We start from the raw sequence: 9,153 nt of genomic DNA on the forward strand, positions 1-9,153 counted from the left end.
ACAGATTCCAGGGAGAAGGGGTTCTTTGCCTGGACCCCAGCTGGGGCAGGGGAGATGGAGAGATGTGGTCAGTGGCTGATACATTAACTCGGTGTATCACACGCAGCATCTAGTGGTTACCACCCTGAAGGCAGCCTCTCACTCAGCCAGCTGACAAAAATATTTACTGAGCACTTACTTCTACCATGTGTTTAGGCACTGGAGATACAGGAATGAACAAAAAAGACACAAGTTCCTGACCTCCTGAGCTCACCTTCTAGGGAGATAGACAATAAACAAGCAGAAAAGTAAAACAAGTAGCAAGTTAGATGATGGTAGTGCCATGGAGAATAACACACCAGGGAAGGGAGTCAGGGGTTGGGGTACAATGGGTGGGAGGGGGTTGCAGTTTTTTAAGTAGAGCGAGCAGTGAAGTCCTCACTGAGGAGGTGACATTTGAGCGAAGACCGGAAGGAGGTGAGGCCACGTGGATCTCTGGGGAAGGAGCAGTTCAGGCAGAGCAGGTGCAAAGGCCCTGAGGCAGGGTGTACCTGGCAGGTTGGACAAAGGAGGAGGAGCCCAGGGAAGCTGGAGAGTGGGAGGGATGAGGTCAGAGAGTTAGGCAGGGCACCAAGTGTTCTGCCTTGAGGGCCAGAGTCAAGGCTCAGCTTTGACTCCGGGTGAGATGGGACCACGGGAGAGTTTTGGAGGCAGGATGTGAGTTGATGTAGGTTCTACCACAAGAGCGTCCTGGCTCCACTATGTCAGCAGGGTGGGGTAGAAGTAAGGAGCCCAGTGAGAAGGTGATCTGGACCGTCCAGGTGAGAGGTGCTGGGGGCTGGACCTGGGTGATGGTGGTAGTGCAGGTGGGGAGACATCCCCGGAGTCCTGCTTCTCCTACGTGACTTGGGGCAAATCATTTCACCCCTCCTGCATCTCAGTGTCCCCATTTACAAAGGGGGTGTGTGTGTGTGATACTAAAACACCTGTCTCTCAGAGCTCCTGTCTGGTGTCAGTGTGATGGAGCTGAGCCAGGGCCCTTGGCTCAGGATGCGTGCTCAACCAATATTGCCGGCCATTGTCACCGATATTACGTCCCAGGCTCCCAGACCAGGGAGAAGTGTCTTGTCCACTGGGACAAGGATTGGCTTTGGGGAGGATGAGGAAGAGAGAGGTCTGACTTTGCATAACGCTGTGTGTGTCTCATCCTGGGGATATTTGATTTTAGTACATGTGCTGCTGAAGCAAACACCCGGGGATTATTCGAGTCAGAGAATCTTGGAGCAAAATCTTTGCGCTGAGAGGACTTTTAGGGGTCTTTTGTTCCTAACAGCCTCTTTACAGGATAGGGAGATGGAGGTCCAGAATGGTTTTATTGTGCCCAGGAGCCCACCGTGAGCCGGGGGCTGAGCCAGGGCTGGAATCCATCCCGTCTGCTGTCTCTCAGGCCTGTGTTCCCAGTCCTGGCTGCCTCCTTGGTGATCATGGCATCTGACCACCTCCCCTCCCCCTCCCCAGCCTTAATATCTTCCTATGACTTCCTACTGCCTCTGGGATAAATTCCAAATGCTCCCAGTTGCTCAGGCCAAAAACCTTGCATTCGCCCTTGACACCCCCTCTTGGCCTCACATCCATGTCCCATCCATCAGCAAACAAACTCTAATGCACCTTTGATTCCAAATCTGACCCCATGTCGCCGCCTCTATCAATACCCACAAAGACCAGGCCCCCAGCAGCTCCCCCCCCCACATGCTCACGGGAGCCTCTCTCCTGCGCTCCCCGCTTCCCTTCCACCCTCCCCCATCGTTTCAAAGCAGAGTCGTTCTTTTAGAAAGCAAGTCGGATCATATACCATGTTGTATGCAAAAGAAGGAAATTTTTTAAAGAAAAGGATTTCTGGTAGGGACTTTGAAGAACGGTGTAGATTTCTTGCCTTAGGCGTGTGGAGGGAGAGGGAGTTTTCTGTGCATCTCTCCCAAGGGTGAGATTTTACGAGTGTTATGGATGGGGAAACTGAGGCACAGGAGGTTAAGTCACTAGTAGCAGGGCTGGAAATTGTACCCTGGCAGCCTGGCTGCAGAAGCTACCCCATTAACCACTCGAGCACCCTGCCTTCCTTTCTCAGATGCATCTCTTCTCAGCCAGCTTTCTCCAAGGTATTCACTCCCCCTCCCCTCAATCTAGATTCATTTCCAGCTTATCGTGGTGCATAGGGTTGAGCTGATTCTATGCAATCATCTCTGGTTGAGTTTAATTTTAGTAATTTCTCCCTTTCCTCTGCCCCCACCCCATACGCACCCACTCTAGGGTGCTGAGTTTTTGGCTCCCAACCCCTCTTCTATTCTTTCATTAAAATCCATGTAAAGCTTTAAAGTTCGTTTTGTCTTCTGTGGCTTTTACATTTGCAGAAATGCCTTTGAGCTACAAGCCTATCTTCCTTCCACTGTGCTTTCTGAGAGCTCTCTACAGGGCTCTGCTTATTCCTAGCTCGTGATGAGCGAGTCTGAAGGGGACTCTGGAGACGCTGCCTGGGTGGAAGTTGCAGCCTGGCTGCACTAGCTGGGTGCCTTGGGGCAAGTTACTTAATCTCTCTGGCCTCCAGTTTCTCCATTTGTAAAAATGGGAGGTGTTAAATAACAGTACTTTTCTCACTGGGTCCTTGCAAGCTGGCATCTTAAAGCATTTAGCACCAGGCATTTACTAAGCCCGGCACTGGCTTCTTTTATATCGCTGTGTGCTACCCCATCATACGCATATGTTCCCTGTTCTACTTCTTGAGGCCTGATCATGGACATCACATTCCTCTCAACTCTTTGCCACCTACACTGCCCTCATCGCTCGTTCTCGTACATAACCTCGTTCACGAGTCTGTGGAGAGTGGGGAAACTGGGTTGTCAGCCATCCTCACATTCAGTTTCTCCAAATATTGCCAGATTGCTCTCCAGAAAGGGTGCACTCGGTTGCACTCCTACCATCAGTGACGACTGACCTGTTCTTCCATAGACTTTTCTAGAACTGGGTGTTCTCAGACTGTCTAATTTTGGCCCGGCTAATGGATGTAAAAGTATTGCGTTATGTACTCTTTTATGTAGATCAGTTTAGCATTTCTGGGCTTTAGTCTTCATCTCCACCCAGAATTACTAAAAATGAACAAATGCCTCCCTGTGTGTGTGCAAGGCTTTGAATGCTAACGCTTTAATGTTTTGGCCCCTGTCACAGTAAACAGGGATCCGAACTGTACCTTTCCACCCACGTTGTTAAGGCGATTTGAAGAGAAGACAGTGGCTCCTGCTTGTTGAGTGTCCACTGCAGGGCAGGCAGGGTGCTGAGCACTTTGCATGCATTCATTCATTCATTCATTCCTCACCGGAAGCCTGTGTGGCACCTGCCACTGCTATCATCCCCATTTTACAGATGGGAAAACTGATGCAGGGAGAAATTGACTCTAAGAAGCAGAGCTGGGAGTCAAACCCAGGCAGACAGGCTCATTAGCCGCCTTGCTGCCTCTCATGGAGATGATACAGGAAGAGCCCCCAGTGCCGAATGGATCCCTGGTATTATCACAGCTTTAGGAATCAAACAGGCCCTGGCCTGTGTAGCTCAGTGGGTTGAGCACAGGCTTGCAAACCAGAGGATCATGGTTTGATTCCCAGTCATGGCACATGCCTGGGTTGCAGGCCAGTTTCCAGCAGGGGACACACGAGAGGCAACCATACATTAATATTTCTCTCCTTTTCTCCTTCCCTTCCCCTCTAAAGACAAAAAAAAAGAATCAAACAGGATGATGTAGATGGGTTTGAGCAGGGTTTGATAATGGATTTAGCTTTTGGGTCATTGTTTAGGCATAATAATAACAATAGCATCATATATATAACCTCAACCTTTTGGTGTGCGGGGTGGTGCTCCAACTACTGAGTCACCTGCTGAGAGCTCATATATATATATTTTTGTGTGTCTTTTAAAATTTGTTTTATTTATTTATTTTTAGAGAGGGGAAGGGAAGCAAAAGAGTGGGAGAGAAACATGAATGTGTGGTTGCCTCTCATGTGTCCCCTACTGGGGACCTGGCCTTCGACCCAGGCACGTGCCCTGACTGGGAATCGAAACTGCAACCCTTTGCTTCACAGGCCCGCGCTCAATCCACTGAGCTACACCAGCCAGGGCTCATATATATATTTTTAAAAATTGTGTTAGAGAATGTGAAACTCCGTAGGGACTCAACTGGGCCTCCCTGTCCCCATCTGTAGGCCCTACCCTTTTTACAGCCCTTCCATTTCCTTTATCAAAGCACTTGTAACTGTCACAGTTGGCCTCCTTTCCAGCACCCACCAGGTACTACATCCTGTTCCCAGCTTTTAAAAAAAATATATTTTATTTATTTATTTTAGAGAGGGGGAGGGAGGGAGAAACAGAGGGAGAGAAACATCAACGTGTGGTTACCTCTCATGTGCTCCTTGCTGGGAACCTGGTCTGCAACCCAGGCCTGTGCCCTGACTGGGAATCGAACCGGTGACCCTTTGGTTTGCAGGCTGGCGCTCAATCCACTGAGCCACACCAGCCAGGGCCCTTTCTCAGCTTTTATGTGAATGTGGTTGGTGGACAGGTGTCACCCACCTCTCCACCTACTCTGTGCCTGAACCCACTGAACATGTCTGGACAAAACCACACACTCCAAGGAAATCGTGCTCACCACAAGTTCAAGATCACTCATGTTCATTCCCTCACTCCTGCTCCTGGAAGACCTTCTCATCCCTTCTTTGACCTCTACCACCTCCTCCCAGTTCTCATTCTCACCTGTCCCCCGCTTCTATTTCACAGAGAGGGGAGAGGCCAGCAGAAGGTAACTTACACAGATTTCCAGGACATTTATCTCACCACCTGCACCTGAGCCCCTGTTCGCTGCCTTTCCTCCTGCCAGCGACAGTCACTCCCAGCCAAGGCCACTTCCTTCTGCGCACGCTATATCCCCTCCTTTCTCCCCTCTCCAGGGTCATAAGTCAAGCAGTTCTCTCCTGCATCATCAATTCTCCCCTTTCTTCTCGATCATTCTCTTTGGCAGAAAGACACTCTCTGATACAAATATGCTTTCTCACCTTGTCTAGTTCCACTGCCAACACTTTGCTGTCTTTTATAACAAAACCCTGAAAAAAAGCGATCCCTGCAGAGGTCTCCAATTTCTGGGATCACTCCGGTCAGCCTTTGGCTCCACCACTTGACCAAATCATCTCTTGAGGATACCAGTGACCTCCATGTGGCTCAGGCCAATAGTCCAGTGGCACGCCCTCATGTGACTAGAGTCTTCTCACTGGTGGCCACACCGTCTTCCTAGGTTTGTGTCTTTCCCTTGGCTTCCAAGACACCCCACTCTGATGATTTTACTCCTCTCTAAGTGACGATTCCTTCTTACTCTCCTCTGCTGTTTCTTCCTTATTTGGGGTTTTCTAAACATTGGAGGGTCTTGGGGCTGAGCCTTTGGTCCTCTTTTCTTTTCTCCCTCATCCCTCCTTTGGTGATGGCCTGCCAGGTTTCTATGTCTCTCTAGCTGGGACCTCACCCCGGAGTTCAGACTCATATATTCACCTATCTTCTCAACACTTCCACTTGGAAGTCTGTTAGGTTCCTCCACATGTCCAAAAACCAGCTCCTGATCCCCACTCTCCCCCGCCCTGCCGCCTAACCTCATAAAGGAAAACGTCATCTTGGCAGCTTCCCAGATCAAAAAACCTTGCAATCATACTTGACTTCTCCCTCGCAACACCCCATCCATCAGCAGATTCTGTCAGCTCTACTTTCAGAAGGTACGCAGCTTCTAACCCTGTCCCACAGCCCCGCCTTCCACCACCCTCGTAAAAGGCACCATCACCTCTCATTCCAATTATTATTATTTTAATCTTTTGCTGAAATGTTTTTTTATTGAGGCGAAAGCCACATGTAAAATGAACCATTGTAAAGGGCACAAGCTGGAGACATGTAGCCTATTTGCCATGTGGTGAAAGCATCATCTCTGTTTCGTTGCAAAACATTTGCATCATCCCCAGAGGAGACCCCACACCCACTGAACAGCGGCTCCCCATTCTTACTTCCACCCCACAGTCCCTGGAACCACTAATCTGCTTTCTGCCTCTGTGGATTTGCTTACTCTGAACACTTCGTCTGAGTGACATCACACAATAGGTGACCTTTGGTGTCTGGCTTCTTTCACTTAGCATAGTGTCTTCAAGGTCCGTCTATATTATAGCAGAGATCAGAACTGTATGTTCTTTTTAAATGGCTGAATAACATTCCATCGCACGGATATACTACATTTTGTCTATCCACTCGTCTAGTAACAGACATTTGGGGTGTTGCCATCTCTTTGGCTATTCTGCATGATGCTGTTATGACTATTCATGCTCAAGTATTTGTTTAAACATCAGTTTTCAATTCTCCTGGGTGTGTGGAATTGCTGGTTCATACAGTCATTCTATATTTACCTTTTTGAGGAGCTGCCAAAATGTTATTTCATCTGAATTATTTTAATGGGCCTGTTCTTCACACAGCCATCAGCAGGACCACCTAAGACATGAGTGGCTTTATGCTCCTGCTGCTCTCCACCTTCAGTGGGTCCCATCTCATTCAGAGCAAAAGCCAAAGACCTCACTCACTCACCCCTCCACCACTTGGCTTCTGGCTCCCTCCCAGCCATCTTTTACCACATTTCCACTCACTGAATACTGACCTCCTCACTTTCCTTTGTTTTATTTTATCTTTAAATTTTATGTATTGCCCTGGCTGGTGTAGCTCAGTGGATTGAGTGCGGGCCTGCGAACCAGGCGATCGCGGTTCGATTCCCAGTCAGGGCACATGCCTGGGTTACAGGCCAGTTCCCGGCAGGGTACACACCAGAGGCAACCATACATTGATATTTCTCTCCCTCTCTCCTTCCCTTCCCCTCTAAAGATAAATAAATAAAATCTTTAAAAGTTTTTTTATTTATTGAGTTTAGAGAAAGGGGAAGGGAAAAGGGAGAGAGAGAGAGAGAGAGAGAGAGAGAATCAGTTTGCTGTTCCACTTATTGATGCATTCGTTGATTGACTCTTGTATGTGCCCTGACTGGATATCGAACCTGCAACCTCAGTGTATTGAATTGAGGCTGTAAACACCTGAGCTACCTGTTCGGGTCCTCCTCAGTATTCTTTAAATGCATCAGCATGTTCCCACCTCAGGACCATTGCACTGACTGTTGCTTTTTCCTGGAATGCTCTACCCCTGTACCCACAAGACTGGCTCCTTCACTTACTTCAGGTCTCTGCTCTAAGCCAGCTTCTCTGAGACACATTCTCTGACCACCCTGTCTCCTTCACTCTGATTCACTTTCTCCACAGCACGCATCTGTACCTGACATTTATTTATTTATATTTTATGGTTTGTATCCCTTTCACCGAGGCAGGAGCTTTTTCTGTCTGTTCACTTGACATGCTCACATCCAGCACCCTGGAAAGTTCCCGGAACATAGCAGGTGCTCAATAATGTTTGATGAATGGCCCTGGCTGGTGTAGCTCAGTGGGTTGAGCACAGGCCTGCAAACCACATGATCGAGGTTTGATTCCCAGTCAGGGCACATGCCTGGGTTGCAGGGCAGTCCCTAGCAGAGGACTCACGAGACGCAACCATACATTGATATTTCTCTCCTTCCCTTCCCCTCTAAAGATAAATAAATAAAATATTTAAAAAATAATGTTTGATGAATGCATGAACGCACTGAACTCTATTTATAGACAGAGAAAGTGCGGCTCACAGAAGAAGCATGATGCGTGGGAGTTCCCCCAGCTGGTAAGAGGAAGTCTTGGGTTCTAATCCAGGTCTCTCTGACTGCAAAGCATTAGTTTTTAACCAGACTGTATTGGGAACTTTATATTTAGGCCTCACCATAACCCCAAATGTCAGTCCTTTAGCAATACTCAATTCTCAGGCAGGAAAACTCCTACCCAGAGAGGAAAGGGGCCCCCCAACCAGCTGGTGGCAGTGTCAAGACCAGCTATTTTGCCACAGGATTTCTGGTACTAGCCTCTGGCACACAGTAGTCACTCAATAAATGCAGAATGACTGGTGTTCCGGGCGGGTTTATAGTAAAGCTCAGATAACCTTCAGGGCTCAGATAACCTTCAGGGCTGGTGATTTGCATAGGCCCTTCGAAGACTTAACCAATGTGTTCTTATGGGCTGACGTTTAAAGGAGGATATTTAAAATGCAATTGGTTGCTACCACTGTTTTTTTCCGTTTCCCTCCCCCGTGCTGCACTTCTCCTTGCCATTGGTGCTAGAGAAGTGGTGCTAGAGAAGTCTCAGGCATTTCTGGGACCCGTCTGAGGGGACTGGGAGTTGAGGCTACATTTAGACTGGGCTGTGGGGGATATTCAGTGGGGTTCATAGACACTCTCAGGTATACCTGAATTACCTACCTAGTTGTCAGGGTGTAGGAACGACTTCCAGGAATGCTCCTATTGTCCAAGGTGCTAACTCACTACGTGCAAGGCCAGTGTCTACTGAGACATGAACTGTCCTTTACGCGTCTCACCCCAGGAGCACCAGCACAAGGGAGTTAGATGGGTCAGGAATTTAAGGGACCGAGCCGGAAGCTAGTTGTGGAAACATTTTCCAGAACTTACCACTCACCTGTAAGTTAAACTGCATGAAAGTTCTCACAAATTCCCCCCAAGTGCAGATGGCATCACCAATACTGACTTGTAAAGCTGAAACGTTAAAAAAAATTCTAACGACTGAAAAAAGTTTCGTTAAGCATGCAGGAGGAAGGATAATTTACTTTTCTCTCTGGAGATAAGGATGTTGTGAAATAAGTACGTGAAGCCAAAAGAGCAGGAAACATATCACAGAGGTGGGTCAGGCAGTAGATTAATGAAAACATTACGTTATCATCTTTTGGGATTTTGCAATGTTTGCGCTATTTGTCAGCTCTTTCAAATACGTAATTTGTTGTTGTTTCATGTGCGAAGTAATTTTCATGTTCATACCCAATTTTGTGTTTGTGATTTTGTATTCCTTTTCTTAAAGAACGCTCCCCTCATTCTATAAGCTCCATCCGCCCTGCTGCTGCCTCATTGGCACAAAATACGTGTCGTTCTTAAGCTTTGTGGTGCGGGGCCAGCGGCTGCACTTGGAGTCTGTTTCTTTAGGG

Source organism: Sturnira hondurensis, unplaced genomic scaffold (genome assembly GCF_014824575.4).
Source record: "Sturnira hondurensis isolate 20B ecotype Veracruz unplaced genomic scaffold, ASM1482457v3 Scaffold0001020, whole genome shotgun sequence".
NCBI classification, from domain to species: Eukaryota; Metazoa; Chordata; class Mammalia; order Chiroptera; family Phyllostomidae; genus Sturnira; species Sturnira hondurensis.